General features: G+C 45.2%; 1 long non-coding RNA gene across 2 annotated transcripts in view; it reads right to left on the bottom strand.

Moving 5' to 3' along the window:
* Window positions 1–252: 252 nt before the first annotated feature.
* Window positions 253–24,707, bottom strand: part of LOC142828072 (uncharacterized) — a 69,203-nt gene continuing 44,748 nt past the window's right edge. For both annotated transcript variants that reach the window (XR_012903026.1, XR_012903027.1), the window contains one exon: window positions 253–2,118. This is a non-coding gene — a long non-coding RNA (uncharacterized LOC142828072). The remainder of the gene's footprint in view (window positions 2,119–24,707) is intronic.

The following is a 24,707-nucleotide window of genomic DNA, read 5'->3' as shown; positions in this document are numbered from 1 at the left end:
AAAGTGGTAATGCCGCACAGCTGACTCTGGGTTCGCCGTGGCATTTTGAAGGGGCAGTGCCGCACAGAGCCCGGGATCAGCATAACACACTTCGTATTCTGTGTTGTAACTGAAATCAATATATCTGAAGATGTAGAAAACATCCAAAAATATTTAAATAGATAGCATTCTTATTATTGTTTAACAGTGCAATTAATCACACAATTAATCATGATTAATTTTTTTAATCGCATGATAAGTGATTAGAGAGCTCTAATAGTAAGTAGTATTCTGTGGTTTTGGTTTTGGGTTTTTTTTAAAATTTGGGATTTCTTTTATGTTTATTTTTTAAACTTTAAAACCCAAATGCAATTGTGTTTAACAAAGTCAGGAAAAAAATTGGGGGAAAAAGGAAAGAATGTTAATATAACACATTTCACTACAGTATACTGTAAATGAAGGACTTTTTTTTTTTTAATATGTACAAAAAAATGTTGTCTCTCTGAGCTAGCAGTTTTTCAGAAATCCTGGTTTGTGTACTCTCACATAATTTTCTGCAAAGTATCCTACTCATGTTGAGGCTATTATTGCCTTGGAACTAGTCCAACTTTGAAAATAAGTGCTCTGCAGCAATAAATACAGGGGGTACACTTAAAGCTCCTTGTCCCAATTTGCTGAAGTTGGGAAGTGTGTCTTGATGCCTGTTAAAAAGCCAGCACATTCAGTTTCACATTGTCAGGATTAGGCATGTTCATCTAAGCAGTAAATTCCCCTTTCAGATTTGAAATGTCATCTTAGTGTCAAATCATTGAAGCGCTCTGGCATAACAGTCCCAGTCTGTTGCAAAATTCACTGCGAGGGAGGGATGTAACACCTGGATGACATTCCAAAAAGAATGTTTGCCCCTCCCCCCCCAACAGTTCAGGGTTCAGATTACGGGCTATGGTTGTCTCTCATTTCTCGCTGAGTGTTATATTGAAGGGTTTACACTTCTTTGGTTCTCGTGTTGTGGGAGGGGAAGGATTTCCAGACACAGCTGGGTTTTCTCATCATATGTTTCTTCTTCTTTTGTGCGCACTTCAGCTGAGATGTTGGTTGTCAAGATCCCATAAACATCTGTAATGGCAACCGCGTTGGGAGTAGTTGGAAAAAACTCCAGTGTTTTCTGTGTCACAATGTGATTCCAATTTTCCAACAATGAACATTACCTTGATGTGCAGAATCTGGCAGTCATTTTAGTTGTCAGTCTCACCAGAGTTTCTGCAAACCACCACACTCACGATTATCTAGCAGACACATTAGCACAGTTCACACATTATTTACATGCCTGCTGTGAAGGACAAGCTCATTCACCGATGTGGCACAACAGGAGTAGGCAGGGTTCAGCACTTATCTTGCACTGTGTAAAAACAAAGCCTACAACTTGTTCACATGCTTGAAAATGTCCCCAAATCCACTGATGCAAGATTTCACACCTTTCATTTCTTCTGTAGCAATAGCTGCAGATAGCACAACATTAATCAGATGGGCAGGGTGGGTAATTCCCAGCAGTTTCAGATTGAGCTTTATCTCCTGTGCAAACATAGCCATGTAGGAAACAGAATCTGCATTACTCATGGCCACTTTTTTCCAAATTAGTTGATATAGCACAGACACATCAGTGACTGCTGATTCAACAGAACGTATGTCAGCAAAGGGGATGCATGTCACATCAGCACAAAACAATGTGGGTCTATTCACTTTGAAATAAAAAAAATGAAAACAAAAGGCCAAGAATCATGGTCCAAAAGCATCAGGAGACTTGTCAAAAATCAGACTAGACACCCGATTCATTTTCGATTCTAAACCATTGTCATTTTCTTTCATTTACTGGTACTTATGAGTAACGTTATCTGCATTAGGAAGGGTTTTTTCCCACTGGACAGTATTGTCACACAAATTCACCAGTATGTCCCTCTACAGTTAACAGCAGTTGTCCAGTGAAACAAAGAGCATGCACAAATTCATTGAGACAGTCATGCTGTGTCCTCTTTCATTAAAGCCACGGTGAAAGCTCCTGATATTGACCGTTTATCCTGAAGTTCACTTTCTTTTTTAGCTCCTTGTATCACTTGTTTTCAACATGATTCTTTATTCTATCTAGGGATGTAAAAAAACAGTGAAAAAAAAAAACCGTGTAACCATTCAAAATCCTACTGGTTACATGCACTGTGGGTTCTGAAATATTACACTGCAGAGCCTGCAAACACAGGCAGCTCCCCAGGAGTAGGACCAGCAGCCAATGTGCACTGGGAGCTGGCTTATAGTGCGGGTCAGACCTCGCTGGTCCAGCAGCTTCGGAACCTGACTGGTCCTGAACAAGGGGATTTGCTGGACCAGGGAAGGTCCCTCCCCTCATGGCTGTGCTGCCACTCCAGTCTGCTCCCGCTGTTACCACAGCCCCCCGGGGCTCTCCCCATCCCCGCTACTGCCAGGACTGGAGTACCATGGCCAGAGCTCTGAAGAGCTCCCAGGGAACTGGCTGCGCTGTGGGCGCTGCATCTTTATATTGCAGAACCCGCAGTGCAGGGCGGCAGCCAGCTCCATGGGAGCAGGGTTGGCAGCTAGAGATGGCGCACTCCAGCAAAGAGTGTAACTGTAATGGTTACACTCTTACATCCCTAATTCTATCAGCACAAGCACCTGCAGTACATGACATCCTCTTCATTCCTGTCTTTACTTTTCTTGAATATTTCTAAGCAGTGATTTTCCAGTTGGTACAAAGAGATTTGCTTTTTAGCTCCATACTTACTGTGATACTTTGCACCCCATATTCACCATGGCGATATAATTATGTCTTACAGCATCTTGTACAGGATGTGTCATGTTAGGTGTCTGAAAAATATTTGCTAAATATCATTATCCTATTTGTGTGTTTGTATCATTTTTGTACCTGAGGTTATGAATATTGACTATGTATCTGTATTTCAAATATGCTTGTGTAACCCACACACCTAGTGTGGTTCACTGTCCCATGCAGTAGCATGTAGACCACTGCAACAGCTAAGATCAAGAGACCTCTACTTCAGTTTGTGTTACACCAATTGTTCGAGTTTACTGGAACAACCTGTTTTGCTCAGATAAAGCAAGCAAAGGATTTTTACTATGTAAAAATCTAAATCTGTATTTCATTTTCTCAATTGAGTCCTAGCTTGCTTTTTTATATTTAGCTCATCTAATGCAGTGATGTTCAGCCTTTTTTCATTTGCGATCCCTGGAGTGGGAAAATTTTTGTTGTGCAAAAAACCCCCAAAACCAAAAAAATGCTGGGTCATTTTAATTTAAAGTGCCGGTCCACTCCCCTGCCATTCCCTCCACCCCTGCCGCACGGCGCCAAGCCAGGAAAAGAAAATACTGGCCGGCCTAGATCAAAGCACTGCGACTCCTTAGGAAGACAGTCGTGACCCCGAGCCACGGGTTGCGCACCGCTGATCTAATGGACAATAAAACACCAGTGAAAGCAGGCTGGGCTGTTCACGTATCTATTATGCTATCCAGTTATGTGAAGTTTGGCTGGCAAGCACTGTAGGGGAGGGAGTATGTGCCTCAACATAAACAAATGTTTCAAAGGTCTCATGCATGTAACACTGATGATTTGAGCATTGACTTCAATGGAACCCTCCTTACTTGACTAAACATTAGGGGCATGTCTACACTACAGAGAAGATCAGCTCTCTGTAGGTTGCTCTTCTAGTATTTGATTTAGTAGGTCTAGTGTAGATCCCCAGATCGAACACTGAGGGGAGCCTCTGTCAGTGTCCGGTACTTCTCAATCTCAGGAGTAAGGGAAGCCGACAGGACCATGTACTCCCGTTGGTCTCCCACAGTGAACACACCAGGACAGCTCAGTTTAAGGTTAATCAAATCCAGCTATGTGGAATGCATACCTTAAGCTGACCTGCTTGGGCTAGTGTAGACCAGGCCTAGAAATGTAAGAGTTTAACTAGTTAACTGATAAGCTAATGCTTATCGGTTCCAGTTACCAGTTAAACTCCCATAGCTGTTGGCAGCCTGTAGGGCTAGCAGCCACCGGGAGCCTGCAGCTGCCAGGTGCTCACAGCTCTGATAGACAGCAGGGCTCGGAGCCTGTGGCGCTGGCAGCCGGCAGCCTGTAGCCAGTGGGGCAGGCAGCAGGTGGGGCCACCAGCGGGTTAAAAATGGTATTTGGTTTAATTAAATTGTAATTAGTTACACGGTTAGTATTTTCAACCCTTTTTACATCCCTAAGTAAATAGTGAATGAATAAAGTTTAGAGGATTGGGTCACAGGTCGATCTTTCATCTACATCCATGTGGGTGCCACGTTAGGATCAAAGCCTTACTCATTTCATTTGGGGTTCCAGGTGGATGCCAGGGTGAGCCCATGCTCAACTGCAGGATGAGGGTCTTAAATTACAAACACTTGTTATCAAAAAACATCTTTTGGTCCCACAAGCTCTTTTATTAGGAAATGCATTTGCTGATTTGTCTCCTTTTTTCACAGTTTCTGTGAAAGCTTTAGGATTGTGAATCTATCATTCACCTTCTAGCATCATTAGCTGCTTTTGGTTCATTATTAGTTACTGAGTTCTGGTGTTATCCCACACTTTCACTGTGAGAACTGATGGCAAGATGTGGTCATTAAGAAATTGGCAGTCAATCTACCTGGAGTTGTGTTATATTCTGATTTGTCTTCAGGGAATTAAGGGTTGATCCTTTCTTGATATGTAAGGGTGGTCTACACTACAAAGTGAAGTCATCTTAACAACACCATTCAAGACTGTGAAAAATACCATGCAACAAGGTTTGGAGCTAAGGCTACCTAACCACTAAAAAGAATACTTCTGTTGACCTGGCATAGCTTCTCTGAGAAGTGAGTTTAAAGAACTCCTTCTATAGTGTAGCATAGTCTCTACACTACAGCAGTGCAGCTGTAGTGTTTCTAGTGTAGACATCCTCGTTTCCCTCGTTGCTGCAGAGACAAGGAAGGAAAATAGGTTTGAACCTAGGGAGCATGTGACTGGTCACTGGGAACAGTTTTACTAATCAGTTTGGAGCCAGCTACCTATTTTATTGTTTGGTGCATTGATTATTAATAATGTAGCCTTCTTCCACCAATCAGTAATCTACTTTTCCTGGATACAGGAGTTTTTGGTCACAAGCCCAGTGAAAGGAAATGTTCACAGGAAATACTGCAACTTTAATCCCTGGAAAAGCATGACAATTTAAAAAAGTGACAAGGCTTGATTCCACTTTCACTTTTGCTAGTCTGACAGGCATTACTCCACTGACTGCTTTGAAAACGACACCGTCTGGATGGCAGATAAAGACAATTATCAGCCTGACCTTAGTTGCATGAGCAGGATGTAGAAGCTGCCCTGCAAGTATTTCAGACCCAGATAATCACTGTAAGATCTGATTGTCTCTGTCATTCTAATGGCAGCAGCCAATGCAGTTCAGCACAGGATGTCACTGACCTGCCCCCCCCCCCCCCCCCCCCCCCGCACTGCATTCCTTACAAAGGAGCAGGAGAGTAAATGCACTTGACTTTTGCTGGAGCTGTTTAGAACCAAGGTGAAAGGAAGACCAGGAAGGGCTAAACTATAACGATCTAGAAAATAATAATATAGACAGGAGTTAACTATTAATGTCCTTTTCAAAAGGGCTAATAACTGTAGCAATATTCAGGACAAACAACAAGGAGTCCTATGGCACCTTAGAGACTCAAGAGTACATCCACACTACAGAGGAAGATCGAAGCTGCTGCTGTCGATCTTCCAGGGTTCGAATTAGTGGTCTAGTTAAGACAGCTAATTTGAAGTGAGAGAGGCACTCTGGTTGATGCCGCTAACCCTGCTTTCACAAGGAGTAAGGGAAGTCGAAGGAAGAATGTTCTTCGACTTTCTGAAGTGCAGACAGCCCCAAAAGCCAAGTTAATCTACTTTGACTTCAGCTACGCAATTAATGTAGCTGAAGTTGCGTCTCTTAATTCGACTTTGTCCCACAGTGTAGACGTACCCTCACAGATTTATTAAGGTATAAGCTTTTGTGAGTAAAACCCACTTCATCAGGTGAATTGGAGTGAAGTGGGTTTTACCCATGAAAGCTTGTGCCCTAATAAATCTGTTAATTTCTAAGTAGGAATCTACACAGCAGCGCTTAACTCAAAATCAGCTATGCAAACTGAGCTATGTCAATTGCGTAGCTTATTTCAAAATAGCCTATTTCAAAATGGGGAGCGTCTACACAGCACTTATTTTGAAATAGGGCACTCTTCCTCTGACTTCCCTTACTCCTCGTACAATGAGGGCTACTGGAGTCAGAGTAAGCAGTCCTCATGTTTGACAGTACAGTATTTCAACATTATTTCAAAATAACTGCCTGCTGTGTAGACGTAGACTAAGTTATTTCAAAATAATGCTAGTTATTTCAAAATAATGTTGCTGTGTAGATATACCCTAAGGATATGTCTAAACTACATGGCTCCGTCAATGGAGCCATGTATATTAGGCTGATCAGCAGAGGGAAATGAAGCCGCGATTTAAATAATCGCGGCTTCATTTAAATTTAAATGGCTGCTGCGCTGAGCCGACAAACAGCAGATCAGCTGTTTGTCGGCTCAGCGCGCTAGTCTGGACGCTCCCGCGCTGACCTGAAAGCTCATTATTGACCTCCCCATTATGCCTCGGAGGATGAGGTTTACCAGGGAGGTCGATAAAGGACTTGCATGCTGACAGGGGAACGTCCAGACTGCCCCGATCTGCCGACAAACAGCTGATCGGCAGAGCAGGGCAGCCATTTATATTTAAATGAAGCTGCGATTATTTAAATCACGGCTTCATTTCCCTTTGCCGAACAAACAAATCTACATGGCTCCGTCGACGGAGCCATGTAGTCTAGACGTACCCTAAGATACCACATGACTCCTCATTGTTTTATGCAGATACAGACTAACATGGCTACCCCTCTGAAAATATTTATCAAGAGTACAGAAAGATCAGATAGATATGTGAGGGTCTAATCCAGTAAACCCTTACCTACCTAAGCACACCTCCAAAAGTAACCGAAGTCAGAGTACCCTGACTTTCTTTGTCTGTACGACAGTGAAGGACAGACTGTGTTGCCTCCATTCATCCAGCTGTCTGCATTCCAAACACTCAGGAAAGGGACATTAGTCAGTCGGAATGAATTCGTGCATAATTTGTTTATAACAAGCTGTAAAAGTAGCCAAGCAAAACTTAGTCCCTTGGAGTGCACAAGCATTCAAGGGCTTTAATAACCCGTTCATATGTTGCAGCTAAGGCTCCTAAAAGCTACTGAAATCAATTCCAACAATAGTTCACAGCTGACAGACTGAAATTTCAAGGTGAGTTTTGGATGGCATGTACATTTCAACACCCACCCACTCCTGCCAAAGGAGCATCATTCTGAACCTTAGAAACTGGGGATTAACTCACCCTTACGGTTTTGAAACATTTTTACAAGAGCTTTGGCAACAAAGGTACATGTCGGAAGGTGATAAAACAACCTAACAATGCTTGAACTGGTCAGACTGCAGCTTCTCAGGTCCATTGAGGCAGAAGGCAGATCCATCCAGCTGAGAATTTCCTGCTTTTGGGGGAAAGCTCTCAGATGGCAGAGCCAGCATACCCAACTCTTGTGCCATCTTCTTCACCTGGTGCTGGAGTGTGGGGTGTGTGTGTGTGTGTGTTGACACTGCTCGCTGGCTATCTGCAGCTAACATTCTGTCCCTTGAAAACCACGGCCAGCTGGCACAGGTTAGAGCAGTGTCTGCCAGAGTGTAGATCTGCTCTTAGCATCACATAGATTTAAGCAGCCCCATGAGTGTTCCCATCTCCAGCTACTGTGCCAAGAGGAAACAGCACTGCAAAGAATCTGGCCATTGTACATCTCATGAGCTTTTATACAACAGTCCCCTAGCTCTAAACACCAAAAGATCAGTTAGCATGCACTGAACAACAGCGAGTTTGTTTCTACATTCAGCGGTGCGATCATCCTCCCCTCCTTAACATAACAAGGAGAAACGTGCACCAAGTGTGTCAGACAGCAAATGCTTTAGAGATTCACCCCTAAAGAGGTGATAAAATCAAGCCTGTGGCACCCTTCAGGCTCCTAAGGATTGAAGCAAAATCCTTCTGTCGGTGTAGCACTGACAGGCAGCCATGAGATAAAGCTGACTACCCTCACTTTGCTATTGCTCTGTGTTTTGTAGGGGGCACCCAAGCAATTATGAGGGTGTTTAGATCACAAACTTACACGGTGGCTTCTAAGTAGCTAACATTTGGGTCTTAGAATCACAGAATACTAGATCTGGAAGGAACCTCGAGAGTTCACCAAGTCCAGTCCCCTGCCCTCACTGCAGCACCAAGCATCATTTAGATGATCCTTGACAAGTGTTTGTCTAACCTGCTCTTAGAAATCCCCAAAGATGGAGATTCCACAATCTTCTGAGGCAACTTATTCCAGTGCTTAACTACCCTGACAGTTAGGAAGTTTCTCTTTAATGTCCAACCTAAACCCCCCTTGCTACAATTGGAGCCGCTGTTTCTCGCCCTATCATCAGAGGTTAAGGGGAATATTTTTGCTAACAACCTTTTAAATACTTGAAAGCTGGTATCATGTCCCCTCTCAAGGCCTGTTGACAGAGAGAGGGAAAAGGGCAACTGTCTCAGGGCCCAGGGCAGTAGCAGAGGGGACTAGGAGTCCCAGGCCCTTTAAATCACCACTGGAGCACCACACAGTCTGCTCCAGGCAGCTCTCAGGGCTGGGGGGAACCAGTGCAGTGTGCCCTGGGCGGCCCTGAGGTCTGGCTGCCCTGGCCCTGCCCCTTCTGCCTGAGGCCCCGCCCCTTCCAGCACCACTGAGCCAACCCCTCCTTCGCCCTGTGGCTGTCAGATCTCCAGCCCCTCTCAGTCTTCTCTTTACCAGACTAAACAAAGCCAATTCCTTCAATCTTCCCCGAGGCTATGTCCAGACTGCAAGCCTCTTTCGAAAGAGGCTTTGTCGAAAGATACTTTTGAAACAGCCTCTTTCGAAAAAGAGCGTCTAGACTACAACCAGTACTTTCGAAAAAGAGAGCCACTTTTTCAAAAGAGCACCCAGGCAGTCTGGATGCTCTTTCGAAAAAGCAGTTTGCATTACATAGTGCCTTTTTTCAAAAGAGCACTTTCGAAAAAAGGCATTATTCCTCATAAAATGAGGTTTTCCACGGTCGAAAAAACTGCTGCATTCTTTCGATTTACTTTTGAAAGAATGTGGCAGCAGCCTAGACGCAGGGGAAGTTTTTTTGAAAAAAGGTAATGTTTTTCGGAAAAACCCTGTAGTCTAGACACACCCTGAGAGATCCTGTTTTCTAGACTATTAATCATTTTTGTTGATCTTCTCTGGACCTTCTTCAATTTGTCCACCACCTTCCTGAAATGTAGCACCCAGAACTAGACACAATACTCCAGTTAAGGGCTAATAAGCACAGAACAAAGCAGAATCATTACTTCACATATCTCGATTGCAACACTCCTATTAGTATGTCCCAGATGTTGTTTGCTTTTTTTTTTGTAGCAGTGTCATACTGTTGACTCATTTAGCTCGTGGTCGACTATGACCCCTAGATTCTTTTCTGCAGAGGTCATCATCTTCTTAGAAAGTGCTCTTCTACATGGTAGATGTTGGTAGCTTTTGGCTAGTGCAGTCACAAATCTTTGGGCCCGATTCTCATTTATACTAACGCTACTTTAAAAGAATCAGCCTTTTTCATTTTTGCTCTGCCAGTGTCTCAGTCCTGCTCTAACACTCTGGCTAATCCAGTGTGGCCCTGCCCTGGCTAGAGCTGGCATGGTGACTTTGTGCTGTTGGCAGGTCCACTCTGACATAGTGGTCACATAAGTGATTTCACTGGATTTGGGCCAGTGATTTTCAGAGGTCAAGAGACACTCAAAGAGTGTTCAGCATTTCTGAAAACCAGATCACCATGGCTTTAACATTTTGTGCCACTTGAACCTCTTTTTCTCCTTTACTTTTTGGGTAACCCAGCACTTGGTCAGATAGTCAGATCCCTTTATGATCCAGACAGATGTAGATACACACACTGCACTAAAGGTTTAGTCATCAGGAGACCTGGGGGTTTCCATTACTGGCTCTGCTCCCTGTCATCCTGGAGAAGTCCTTTTGCTCCTCCATGTCTCACTTTCCTTGTCTGTACAATGGGGTAGAAGATTGTGTACTCACACCCTCTTGTGTTCAGGGGCAATCCTACAAGGAGTCTTCATCTCCCCTGCCTCCTGTTGGCCATCTGCCTCTGACCAGGTCTTTCATAACTCAGCCCTTTGCCTGAGTCCCATGCAGTTCAGTCCTCTTCCAGAACAACAGGAAGGTCACTCTGCAAGTTCACAAAACATCCCAACACAAGAGCCTTCGACACCCCACCCCCAGGCCATTCCACAGTTTGTCACTTTGGGGTCAGTCTTCAGCCTCACCCTCGGCATGATATTCCTCACAGTGGGCTTCCTCAGAGGTTGGTGGGGGGAATCCAGCCCATGCTCTACTCTGGGTTACAGCCCAGGTGCCCTGTATCAGCAACTAGATCAGTGTTTCTTAAACTTTTTGAGACCATGGAACACCAAACAATAACATTTTTTTTATGAGGAACACCTATGAAAATTTTCTTCAAAAAAAATTGTCAGACAAAAAAAAAAAAAAAAAAAAAGACAAAAACAAAGAAGTAACAACAACAACAAAAGAAGAGGTTGCGGCACACCCGTGAGTTGTTCACGGAACACCAGTGTTCTGTGGAACATAGTGTAAGAGACACTGAAGAAGATCGACTTCATCAGACATGCTACCTCCTCAGCTTCCCTATAAGGCCCAGGTGCCTAATGAACCCTTCCTTGTTCCACTGCCCTCTGGCCAAGAGGCAATCCCCCTTGATAACACTGGTTCTTTATTACTTAGGTAGCGGTGTTTTGCATGATCAGCTGCTCAGACTTCTGTTTTCAATGTTCTTGTGATGCTGCTGGATGTCTTTTGATGTCAGAAAACAACCTCTTGGTGGTTTTAAATGCAGAAAATATAGCCTTTCCCCGTTTATGTGCAATAGGCACCTACCAGAATGAGGAACAACCCAGCTTTTACACATATGGGCTACGTCTACATTGGCCCCTTCTCCGGAAGAGGCATGCTAATTTTGAACTTTGGAATAGGGAAATCTGTGGGGGATTTAAATAGGAATAAGAGATCCTCCGGAAAAGGGCTTTATTCCGGAGGATCGCGCCAGTCTAGACGCTCTTTTCCGGCTTTTCCCCAAGCCGGAAAAAAAGCGGCGGCCATGTTTATTTAAATCCCGCGGGGGATATTTAAATCCCCCGCGGATTTCCCTATTCCAAAGTTCAAAATTAGCATGCCTCTTCCGGAGAAGGGGCCAGTGTAGATGTAGCCATGCAAATAAGAAACAAGCCAAAAGAAGCCTTCTGACAATATTTCACTAATTGGTGGGGTTGTGGAAATGGGAAGGAACGTGTTTCCTTTCATAAACATTGAGATCAGAAGTACCAGCAGCACCTGCTTCAGAAAACATGTAGACCACATTGAATTACGTTCTGTATTATTTCTGTTGTGCTGCATATGTCGCCAGAAGGAGAAAAGAAGGAAATAATTCTGGATGGACTCTGAAGAGAAAAGCTTCTGCCATCTGTTACTTTCGTCTTTCAGGGCGACTTGTGCAACTATGGCTGTGCAGAAAAGACATTCACCATTGAGATAAATTATAAAAAATGCCCGGGGCCAGGAGGTTGTTTTACACTCACAGAGGAACTCTAGGAACCATTTATGAGGTAAAACAAAGTCATTGAAGAGCGATAAACAAGACCTTTCCAATATTGTGGTCAGGGCTTCCTGTGAAATTGGCATGCTAACTTTACAAGCAGAGTGGCTATCATTCCAGTTCTATCACAGAACAAAACTCCCATCAGGCAAGATGCCCCCAGAAGCAAGAATTATGTAAGAAGAAATAATGAGAGAAGATTTTCTAAATGTCAAGGCTTTTTGCCTTGAAAAACTTTACATAGAGGGAGCATGTGCTGATCCACTTGCAGATTAAGGCAGTCTATTTCTTTGAGCCAACGGAATCCATATTAAGTGTGACTTTTCACGATCCTTGCTTGCACTTATAGAAGTCCCCAGAGTGGGCGAGCGCCATCTGTGCTTGCAAAGGAGCCACTACAGCCCATCATAGAGTCAAAGACTTTCAGGTGAGACAGGGCCATTGGGACTATCCTGTCTGACCTTGGTCAAAACATTTTCACGCACTAGTTCCTATATCGCGCCCATAACACTGGGGTGAACTAGCACGGTGGTTCTCAACCTTTCCAGACTACTGCTCCCCTTTCAGGGATTGGATTTGTCTTTCGTATGTCAAGTTTCACTGGCTGAATACCCTTTTGAAGTGACCAGACTGAAAACCTCTTCCATTTGGTGATATAGGCAGCACACATACCACCACACGCAGGTATAACTACAGAACATCCAGGCTGTGAGATGGAGAGACTCCAGACTGGAATGCTGAAGGCAACTGTGGTCCTGTGTGAGCAAATCTGGAATCCGGGGTAAAGGGAAGGGTTGTCCTCTCACAGGTCTAACAGAATGGAGAACCAGTGTCTGGGCCACAGCGGGGCGACCATGATTACTTATGCCTTGTCCTGAAGTATTTTGAGCAGAAGTATGTAGATGAGGGAAAGAGGCAGGAAGGCATAAAACAGGAAGTAACAAACAGTGGCATTTCCTGTTCTGGCACGTTGCAAGGGGGTCTACCTGGGGAGACCCACACACTTCTGGAAAATGAAGCCAGCTACGTTGTGGTGAAGCAGCCACTCGTGACAGCAGAAAGATCAACTGGGTGACTGGTCAACTCGTTCTGAGCACCTGACAGCTACGAGGCCTCCAGGTATATTGGTGAGTAATGCAAAAGTCCCACATCTTGAGGGCTTCATAACACAGGGAAGAAGAGTGAGCAACACCCTGTTTACATGAAACATCACTGTGGTGTTGTCTGTTAAACCGAAATACATTTTCCCTGGAGGTGAGCACAGAACATCCTGCAGGCGAGAGGAAGTGCCCACAGTTCTTTGATGTTGATGTGCATAGGGATCTCCGCAGGTGTCCAGAGGTCATGCATCCTGAGATCACCCAGGTGAGCGCAGCCAATTGCCAGCATGTCCATAACTAGAACAAGGGTTGGTTGCAGTGTAGAGAAGGGGCCCCTAGCACAGACTCTGTGGGTTGAGCCACCAAGGAAGGGAAGCAAGGACCTGAGGAGTGAGGGTGACTACCGAGTCCAGTGGTGGGAAAGGCTGTAAGGTTCTATATTAGTGCACTCACTGTAAAGAACCGTCCCTGAGGGAGGAAGGCCCTGGCCTGTGTGGAGTCTACTTGAGCCCCTATGAACTCTATCCTTTGAAATGAAGTTGACTTTACAGTGTTTAGAACCAGGCCTAGCCTGCGATAAGTACCACATACCGGTTGTACATGCTCCTCAACGATCTGACCTTGATGAGCTAATTGTCCAAACAGGGATAAACCTGAACACCTTTTCACTGTAGGAAGGCTGCTACAAATATCATGCACTTTGTAAATACCCAAGGGGCTAGAAACAGGCCGAAGGGGAGAATCATGAACTGGTAGTGCATCTTGCTCACCACAAAATGAAGAAATCGCCAGTGAGATGGAATTATGTCAATATGGAAAAACTAACACTAACAACACTATTTACAACTATTTACACTACAGAAACTAAGAGATAGGGAAATGTTTGCCCAAGGCAAGAGAAGTTAAAAGCTCCCGTGACCATCACTGGCAGTAAGAAAGAACTGAGCAGAGGGTCAGCAGTGCCATAATGGTCCCACTTCAGGGGGCTCTCCCCAGTCGACCAATGGGTACTGCTAAGGGAAAAACTTGCCAACAACTGTGCACACGGCGCACCCATACCTACTTGGAATCAAGATGAGCAAGCACGCGAAGAAGAATGAGCCTCTCAGTGAAAACACTGACACAAACTTTTGTAACAGTATGTACACTACAAGTAACTTTAAAAATACCTTAAAGACCATGTAAAGGAGGTTTGGCTTTATCTTCTCACTACACACAGCAACATGTAAGATCACACTGCAAACTACTGCCCAGACAGATATTGCATTATTTATTAGAACCAACTATTGATCTTAAACAGGAGGGGGAAAAAACAACAATGAAGATAAAAAGTAACATTACTTACCTGTCAGAATCAACGGACACAAGAAACAGGGAGCAAACAATAACTCTACAGTATTCATGCCCAGCGGAACATCAAAAGCTATAAGTTATTTGAAACACTTCCCTACTTTTTCAGGGAGATGGGAGATCCTTAGACAACAAGCTGTGTTATTTAACATTTTATCTGTTCGTTAGAAATGGACATAGCCTACATTTCATAACTCACAATCTACAGAATCATTTAGAACTGGGAACTCTGATAGCTGTGTTTTTGATGAGGAGAATGCTGTAAATACGTAGACACACAGGCTATGTCTACACTACGTACGTTCTTTGCCAGAAGAGGCATTTTCTCGCGCTTCATTTGCATAATCTCTTCCGATCCGTTTTTGTGCAAAGGGTTTTTGTGCAAAAACAAGCAGTGTGGACATTTCCTTTTTGAGCAAAAACTCCTTTTTGCACAAGATCCTTATGCATGCAGTTCCCCACATGCCTTGAAGGAAGGAGATAGGACACAGGAAACTCCACACAAATCTGGGACTGACTCTCAGGGTATGTCTACATTTGCACCCTCTTTCGAGAGAGGGACGCAAATGTAGACATTTGAAATTGCAAACGAAGCCAGGATTTAAATATCCCGTGCTTCATTTGCATATTTGCGGACAGGCGCTATTTCGAAATACCTTATTTCAAAATAAAAAAATAAAACCGTTCTTCCGAAATAACCCTTATTCCTCCTACAAAGAGGATTACCAGTTATTTCGGAAGAAGTTATGAGGTTTACCAGTTATTTCGGAAGAAGTTTTCTCCCAAAAATAACCGCATCTACACAGCGTTTTTTATTTTGAAATAAGGTATTTCGAAATAGCAGCCGTCCACGATTATGCAAATGAAGCACGGGATATTTAAATCCTGGCTTCATTTGCAATTTCGGATGTCTACATTTGCATTCCTCTCTCGAAAGAGGAATGCAGTGTGGACATATCCTCAGACTGTTTCTCCCTCTGGATCCCTGGGCTTTAAGGGGCAGCGGTGTCTAACCCATTAAACAAAAAGAGCTAAAACAGTGGTGGAAAAAATGCAGAGAGCCACAACAGAATTTTTTTGAGCAATTTTTGTTGAGCCCCCCCAGAGTTGAGTTGTTGAGCAAACCATTTTTAGGGGTGCAGGGACGGCTTCGTGAGCCGTACTTTAAGGGGGGGGAAGAGCTGCATGCAGCTCGTGAGTCGTGGGTTGGCCACCCCTGGACTAGGGGGTACAGATATCTGGGCTGAGGAAACCCTGCAGCTAGGCTCTGTGAAGGAAGGGGTGCTGGAAGGGGCAAGGGGACCCCTCATAGCTGGGTTGTGGCGGGAGGGTGTGTGCATTGGTGTGGGGGACCCATGACTGGGTTGTGGTGGGGAGAAATTGTGGGTGTCTGGCCCCTAGACTGGGCTCTGAGGGGGTAGAAAGGAATATAGGGTTTTCTTCAATGCTTCACTGTTGGAGGAATTTTTGTGTGTTTGTACTGATACGACATACTTACTGAAACCGGCATGCAGTGTTATTTTGACAAAAGAAATTTGCAGAATTTTAAACTATTGTGCACAGAATTGTTTTTGGTGCAGGATTTTTCATTTTTGGCACAGAAAAGTATTCAGCTCAAACACTCTGACAGCAGAATGGGCTTAAAGCTCAGGTATCTTTTGCAAACTCCTTGACCTCAACCAGTTCAGCTGCTGGAAAAGGTCTGAAATACGCAACTTCTAGATTCCATCAGGTCCCAACAGAATTCTGAGAGCTTCAAAGTTTCATGGGGTACGTCTACACTACAGCGCTAGTTCGAACTAACTTAGTTCGAATTAGTTAATTCGAACTAAGCTAGTTCGAACTAACGCATCTAGAACTAAAAACTAGTTCGAACTAGCGTTTTGCTAGTTCGAACTAGCAAGTCCACATTGAGTGGTCTCTGAACAGGGCTTAAAGATGGCCGGAAGCAGTGCCGGCAGGGTATAAAAGGAGGACTTAGAGCATGGAGATGCTGTCTCAGGCTAGCCGAGGGCTGCGCTTAAAGGGTCCCGACCCCCACCCCGGACACACAGTTCTAAGGGGTGCCCCGCTTGCAAAGAAGTTCTGGCTTGGAGTGCCCTGAGTGCCCACACTGGGCACATCACACCACTCGGCCATCAGCCCGGCTGCACTTGCCGCAGGCTGCCATCTGGGGAGAGGGAGTAATTTGGGGGCTGCAGGAGAGCTTCCACCCCCAGAAGCCCGCAGAGCCAGCCCAGTCCTCCCCATCGGGGGCTTGTACCCCATTCCTCCCTCACCTCCTTCCACTTACCCTTCCCTAGCCCCCCTTCTTATTGATGTACAAAATAAAGATAACGTTTCTTCCAACATTGACTCTGTCTTTATTGAAAGAAACTGGGGGAGACTGGGAAAAGGAGGTGGGAGAGGGGAAGAGAAAGGCTGGGAGAGGGGAGGGCAACTAACATGATCAGGGGTTGGGAACAGGTCCCAGATGAAGAAAGGCTACAGAGACTGGGACTGTTCAGCTTAGAAAAGAGGAGACGGAGGGGGGACAGGATAGAGGTCTCTAAAAGCAGGGGTTGGGTGGAGAGGGTGCATTCAGAAAAGTTCTTCCTAAGTTCCCATAAAGAAGGACTAGAGGACACCAAAGGAAAGGAATGGGTAGCAGGCTTGAAACTAGTAAGAGAAAGTTGTTGTTCTTGACAAAGCAAATAGTTAACCTGTGGAACTCCTTGCTGTAGGAGGCTGTGAAGGCTACAACTAGAACAGAGTTTAAAGGGAAGTGAGATCAAGTCATGGAGGTTGGGTCCATGGAGTCCTATTAGCCAGAGGGTAGGAGTGGTGTCCCTGCCCAAAGTTTGTGGAAGGCTGGAGAGGGATGGCACGAGACAAATGGCTTGGTCACTGTCTTCGGTCCATCCCCTCCAGGGTCCCTAGGGTTGGCCGCTGTCGGCAGACAGGCTACTGGGCTAGATGGACCTTTGGTCTGACCCAGTACGGCCATTCTAAGCTCAGGGCTCAGGGTCGGGGGTCTCAGTGGACCCCCTTGATTTTCATGCACACCTGGTCCTGGGTGGCCAGGCTGGCAGCTCTCCTGCCCTAGACGGCCACTTTCCTGTGCCTAGTGCGGAGATCGTGGACGAGGTCCACGATGTCCGCACTAGCCCAGGAAGGTGCCCACCTCTTGCGGTCCAGGGCAAGCTCCCGGGAGCCGCCAGCCTGGTCCCGGCAAGAGGGGGTGGGCTGGGGGGCATCGGGTGGGTGGCTCTGTGCCGTGCCAGGTGCAGGGTCTGCTAGCTGGGTGCTGGCAGGCTTGCACCTGGCATGGGCACCGTAGCCAGCCCGTGCCCCTTTAAGGGGTCCGGGGCCGGGAGGGGGGCATAGAGTTTCCCTGGTGTTGGCCAGAGTGGCCACCAGGGAAACCTGGGGAGGGCTAGCCTCCCACTAGTTCGAACTAAAGGGCTACACAGCCCTTAGTTCGAACTAGCTAGTTCGAACTAGGCTTAATCCTCGTAAAATGAGGTTTACCTAGTTCGAACTAAGCGCTCCGCTAGTTCGATTCAAATTTGAACTAGCGGAGCGCTAGTGAAGCACCTATTAAAGTTAGTTCGAACTAACGTCCGTTAGTTCGAACTAACTTTGTAGTGTAGACATACCCATGGTGAATAGCACTGGCCCATTGCACCCACCACGTCTCATTAAAGCAAATCTGGAGTTTCTAGATCAAACCCGTATTTTAAATATGGCTACACATGCTTGGGAAAGAATTTCAAAGAGTGTAAAAATAATGGTCCCATATCTGAAAAGTATCTCACACTACTGACCTCAGACTTCACCAGAAAATTCTTCTCTGGTTAGAGACTAATACACAAGCAACATTTCAGCTGTTCAGAGACAAACAAGCATCTGGAGAGGAGGTTTTTAAAGCATATTTGGGGGATGAGTTTAAAAATCAAGTTTATAAGAGTAAGTGAATTACCACCTTCAGCAGGGTGACCAGACATCCCGTTTTTAAACAGACATCCCATATTTAAGCCTTCCAGCAGGTAGTCTTAAAGACAGTCACATTTTCTGTCTTCTCCCATCAGTACTAATGGATCCTGCTGCTGGCCAGATCCTTACTCACCTGTCCCCACCAGCAGAGAGTGGGAGGGTCCCGTGATGATGAGGGTGGATGTGAAAGGCTGGTGCTAGGGCAAAACTGTAACATGCTCAGCCACTCCCCCTGCAGGTCTGTCAGCACAGCCCCTGCTACATGCCAGTTCTTGGCTAGCAGGGCCCTGCCCCCCTCAACCCATTTGCAGCTCCCGCTGCAGCTGGTAAGTGCAGGCAGGCACCAGGCTGGTTATGTATTGCTTCTGTTGTCCGCCCATCGGCCCTTTAGAGCTTCCCTTCTCGCTGTCCTGTCCCTGATTTTCCCCTTCACTCTCCCCCAGCCCCACTGCTCCTCCTTATCCCCCGACGGAGCGCATCCCGCTCCCTGTGCTGTGCGGAGAGCCAGTCCCCGATCAGCGCTCAGTTCACTAAGGGTACGTCTACACTTGCTCCCTATCTCGAGATAGGGATGCAAATGTAGTGTACCGAAATTGCTAATGAAGCGCGGGATTTAACTATCCCACGCTTAATTAGCATAATCGCATCCGGCCGCCATTTTGAAATTGCATTATTGAGAAATAAAATGCCCCATGTAGCAGCGTTATTTCGAGAGAAAACCCATCTCTCGAAATAACTATTACACTAAGAGAAGGGTCCAGGTCCAGTGGAAGGGACAATATATGGTTAGAGATGCCTGATTCACATGAGACACTGAACTAAGATTTTGACTGTTAGAAGGTCCCTTAGTATCTTCACCCTAGCCAAATTCCAGTTTGAATAATTACAACCTGACTGCCTGCATTCCCCCTGGACTTTCATTTGGATATGATGAGTGAAATCTTGACCACACTGAAGTCAACAGGAGTTTCACCATTGATTTGAATGGGACCAAGATTTCAATCCATATTGCCATCCTCTACTGTGTTTATTTGAGTATCAGTAAGGTACCAATCAACGTAACATTTAGGACTTGATTCAACTTCCACTGAAGCCAAAGGGAATATTTCTGTTGACTTCAGTGCATGCAGAGTTGGGCCCTTGGACATCACTTTGATATTCGTTTCTTGTTCTGACTGTTCATTTTTGTTGCCATGCACTGCTAACACAGCTGTGCATTCTACCTCAGAAGTGTCTACAATTGAGTTGTTTGTGTGCAGGAACAGCTATACCTACTATTTAGGCAGCCTTTGGGGATCCTTCTGGATGCAAGGTATTACGCAATTGTAAGTTGACATTAGTCTTAGGCTATGTCTCCACTTACCAGAGGATCAATGCTCTGGTGATCAATCTTTTGGGGTTCGATTTAGCAGGTCTAGTAAAGGCTTACTAAATCGAATGCTGAGGGCATCCCTATTGGTGCCTGTACTCCTTGCTATCATGAGGAGTCAGGGAATTCAAGGGAAGTGTTTCTCCCATTGAGGGGCCACCTCATAAAATCGATGCAAGGTACATCAATTCCAGCTACACAGTACATGTAGCTGGAGTTGTGTATCTTGCATCGATTTTCTCTACCATTGTAGATCTGGCCTTAGATATTTTCGCACTTATTATGACTAAAACTTATTTAACTGGGGCCTGTATTGTTCCAGAGATGAGTTTTCTATTTTTTTCCCTGTTGCACAGCAGATGTTGTTGACATACTGTTGTTTGTGTTGCTATGGGATTTGTATGTGTGTGTCTGTGAGAATTCAATTGGTTAGTAATTCTTATATTGTGCTATACTCATACTAGCAACTACAGGGAGGTTACTAGGGTGAATCATATAGTAATTTCATGTGATTGGTGGATTTCACAAAAAGTCCACCAGGTGGAGTTAATTATGTTCAGGTAAGTAAACGGGAGATGGCAAGGGGAAGAGGACAGAAAAAGAAACTCTAGCACTTAATGCCATACTGTTGTAATTTTAGTTTTTCAGTATAGCAGCTGTACAGATATTTGACGATGACTGCAAGGTCATATTTTTCAAATATCATACAGACTATATTAATTAGGCATGGGTATGTCTGAAATACATGATAGCGAACAGTGTGATATTCCATAACTCATTAGTGTTAAAGGTGTGATTTAAAATGTATAAAAACCTTATGGACTGACAAAAATAGACAACAGTGGACGAGGAGCAAAGGGTTATTTCATAGTTAAATCACAGGCCTAGGGAACGGGTGATCTGGAGTGTGTTCTTAATTCTGATGCAGAACAAGTTTCTTGTCTTCTCCATTCCTCAGTCTTCATGTCTATAAAATGGGAATAATTACACAAGCCACATAGAAGCATTGCAACCTCAATATATTAAAGCCAAGAGTGCATTCTGAGGCCCTTGTTAAATGGTGCTATGTAAACACACAGTAATATTAGTATTTATAATCTATCGGGCCACGTTAATCTCCAGGCTAATTCTGTTCAATCCCTGAGGATGAGCTCTGAGGGGTTACAGCAGGGATGAGTCTGGCCCAACTAGTGTGAAACTATTAGGCTGAAATAATGTGTGCAGTATATTTCTCTCTCTCTTTCTTAATGAGGCGTACATTTACAAGGATCCTTTTCCTGCCAAAGGAAATTCATGTGCATTGCTTTGTCTCTTTCCTTGGCTCCATTGACTGTCAGAGTGTAACACTGGCCCTTTAGGAGGAGCAGGGCTAGTGCATCTCTGCCTCCTGAGCTCACTCCATTTGGATTGAAAAGAGGGCACTTGGATACTAACCCTGTTCCCTTTTAAAGGGCTGGACTCCCAAAGTGGTTTCTGAAAAGGGAGGAGGAGGAGTGTCAAAGGGCAACACTGGCCCTTTAAGAGAGACTGCAGTGTTATATTGGAAAAAGATACGCAAATTGCAAACTACAATTTGCATATCTTTTTCCTCTTTTTTTTTTCAGAAGAGACTTTTCCGACATTTGGCCAGTCTACATGGGGCCAAATTTTGGAAAAACCTCCTCTTTCGGAACATTCCTTGTTCCTCATACAATGAGGAATATAGCTTTGCCAAAAGAACACATCCACTTTTTCGGTAACTGTTCCTTGGATGTGACATAGCTTCCGTCAGAAACCAAAAGTCACCAACATAGCCATTTCTCATCCCATTGCGTGTAGTCCTTAAAACACCGCTCCTCCCAGCACTCTGCCAGGAAGGCATCCTCACCATTCTCATGTGTTCTCCGCAGCACCACAGCTCTGTCTCAGTCCTCTTGTGTTCCTCCACCAGGACGCCCACCCCAGCTCTTCCAGCTGGAATGCAATGCTGCTGCTCTTCCCAGCAGGAGCTCCCCCTGCCTCTCTGCTGGGAGGGCATCCTCACCACATTGTGACTTTGAGAAAGCCTCTGCACTTCGGTTTATATTAGTCCTCTTCGTGGGCTGATGGGGAGCCCTTGAAAGTAGGAATAAGAGATCCTCCGGAAAAGGGCTTTATTCCGGAGGATCGCGCCAGTCTAGACGCTTTTTTTCCGGCTTTTCCCCAAGCCGGAAAAAAAGCGGCGGACATGTTTATTTAAATCCGCGGGGGATATTTAAATCCCCCGCGGATTTCCCTATGCTGACTTACCTGATTTGCATCCCTTTTCCGGAATTTGTGGCCAGTCTAGACGTAGCCGTTGGGTTTGGCTTGCTTCTTTCCCTCCACGGCCAGACAATGATTCTCTTCATCTTGGTATGTCTGTCTAACTTTGAAATGGCGCTTGGTAAAAGCCCTCTGCACTGATCTCACACCGAAGGCTTTTTTTATAGGTATGACTACATAACATTTCAGATACTTTGTCTCCGTTAGCAAGGGCTGGGTGCAAACGGCAATGTGTGAACGAGTCATGCGGGTAGGCAATTCTGAGCAGGCACCATCCCTGGCGGTACCTTTTGTTACATGTAGGAGGTGATTCCCTAGACCAGCAACACCTCGTGTGGGCGTGCTGAAGTTGTGACTGTCAAAAAAAAAAAAAAAAAAACCCTCTGTCTCAAAAAATAAAACAAATAAATAAAAACCATTGCGTTAGAGCCAGATTTCTGGGGGTGGGGGGGGGAGTGAAGAACAGTCGGGGGAACCATGAGAAGTGGCCGGAACCACCACCAAACCGAACCCACGGTATTTTAGATTTGAGGGAGAACAGTGCTCAAAAGAAAACCCTTCCATTCCTTCCTCACCCCATAAAGTCCAAATTCCATCTCAAGGATTCAGCAGAGCTGGCTATTTTTGTTTTGTTGGCTGCTCTCCTCAAATCTCTTGAGTGGCAGGTTTCCAGAGACAGAGGGCGTGAGGTATTTTGGGCCACCCTAACTAAAGGAAGCCCCATAGCAGACAAGGTTTGACTAAAACAGGGCTACTCAACTTTGGAAGCTCCAGGGGCCACAATGATACTCACAGTACATGCCAAGGGCCGCAACTTAAGCGTGGTTGCATATACATGCAAATATATATGCAAATATATGCAAATAGCTTCTTTCACACTGACAGGCATGAATACAAAGATTAAGGCAAGACTACACAACACACAGGCCCCATTTAAGTCAGTTCTGTTAATAAAATGCAATATTTACCCAATTTCCACCTATATGGCAGCACTTTTAATGAACAACGACAATCCAGGAATTTAACTACTAAAATGCATATCAACAGAAGACCATTATATTGACTGCTGTTTTGTTTTGGCTCCCACCTATGGGCTGCGTGTTGATCCCCACGTAAACTCCAATTGCACTACGGGCCGCAAACAAATGGGCTGAGTAGCCCTGGACTAAAGCAACTAGAATTTAAAGGACCCCCCTCCGCAAACCCTGCTAGGTTATCATCAGAGCTTGCAAGGATTAGGGAGAAGGAGATGGGAGTCAAAAACCAGGATTTTAGGCACTTTGGAGGGGTCACTCAAGGGGCTGTTAGGCAACTGGAAGAGAGAACGGTGAGTTAAGGACAAGGAGAAAGTTCTTGGCAAGTTGGAAGGAAATAGAGAAAAAAACAGGATGTAGTGAGAGGAGAGGCAGTAGGGTAAAGGAAGGACCTGAGAACATTTAGTAGGACTTAGGATGGCAGAGGAAGCGGAAGGAAGCCAGAAAATCAGCCTTTGGAAGTCAGAAAAAACTTGTACATAATGAAATGGGATGGAATTAAGACATTCAAACTGCCCCTCCCCTAGCAGGTGTTGGCATGTCCCCTCTTCACTCACTCAGAATCCAGATCCCAACCTATCCCTCCTAGACAGCATCTCACACAACACTGCACCTCATCTCTGAGGATCCCAACTAGCCACTGCCATTAACTTGTCTCCCCAGCACTCCTAGGCAGGAGGGAAGTGCTATTATCTCCACATGACAAATCAAGAAATCAAGGCCTGGAAACTCAGCAGCTTATCTAAAATCCCACAGAAGATCAGCCTCCAGCTGGAAGAGAACTCAGGAGTGCTTGGTGTCCTAGTGGGTGCTCTCAACATTCCTCTCTCCCTCAAGCAGCACTAAGAACACAGACACTGTAAAACAACCTCCAGGAGGGAGATAAGTAGGAGTCCGGGGCATTTCCCTGCTCTCACTACTGTGGCACACTCTTTGCTTGCGCAGAGGAAATGGAACAGGTGACATTCTACTTACTGTAGGATAAAGTGCCCTAGTTATCATCCTGCTACACAAAACAGATGGCTTAAGCTGCGGAGAAGTTCTCTGTCAAAAGAGAACCGGGGAGAGAAGTATCATGCCACTGCTTGGGCAGCAGAGAGGCTGAGAGCCTGTTGCAGCCTCTCCTTCAGGGGTTCTCAACCTTTCTCTTTCTAAGGCTATGTCTACACTGCAGAGCGTTTCCGGGATACTGGATACCGCACCAAGGAATACGTCCGCTTTTTCGGAAACTGTTCCGAAAAAGCGGGATGCGTTCTTTCAGCATCCCTGTATTCCTCATGATATGAAGAATAAGAGATGTTCTGAAAGAGGAGGTTTTTAAAAAATTTGGCACCATGTAGACAGGCCAAATTTCAGAAAAGCCTCTTCCAAAAAAAAAAAAAAAAAAAAAAAAAAAAAAAGCGGAAAAAGATACACAAAGTGCAAATCGCAAGTTGCGTATCTTTTCCCAACTTTTCTTTGCAGCCTAGACATAGTCTAAGTCTCCCACCCAACATGCTATAAAAATGTTAGGGCCCTGGAGAGGGGGACTTTAGTGCTCTGGGCTTCAGCCACTGAGGTGGGGGGCTTTGGCACAGACATAGTTTGACTTCTATTTTGGGGGAGGGGTTTGGGCCAGCTCTGCACAGACCCAGGGAGGGGGTGCCACCTCCATGCCCTGACTCAGTCTGTCTAAGTTGTGGGGGGGACACGAAAAATTATACCTCAAAGGCGGGGGCTCAGCTCCAAATGTTTGAAAACTGCTCAGGGCATAGGCAAGGGGTA

Source organism: Pelodiscus sinensis, chromosome 3, assembly GCF_049634645.1.
Source record: "Pelodiscus sinensis isolate JC-2024 chromosome 3, ASM4963464v1, whole genome shotgun sequence".
Classification (NCBI taxonomy): Eukaryota; Metazoa; Chordata; order Testudines; family Trionychidae; genus Pelodiscus; species Pelodiscus sinensis.
Note: the sequence above shows the minus strand (reverse complement) of the source record. Positions and strands in the feature narration are given on the sequence as shown.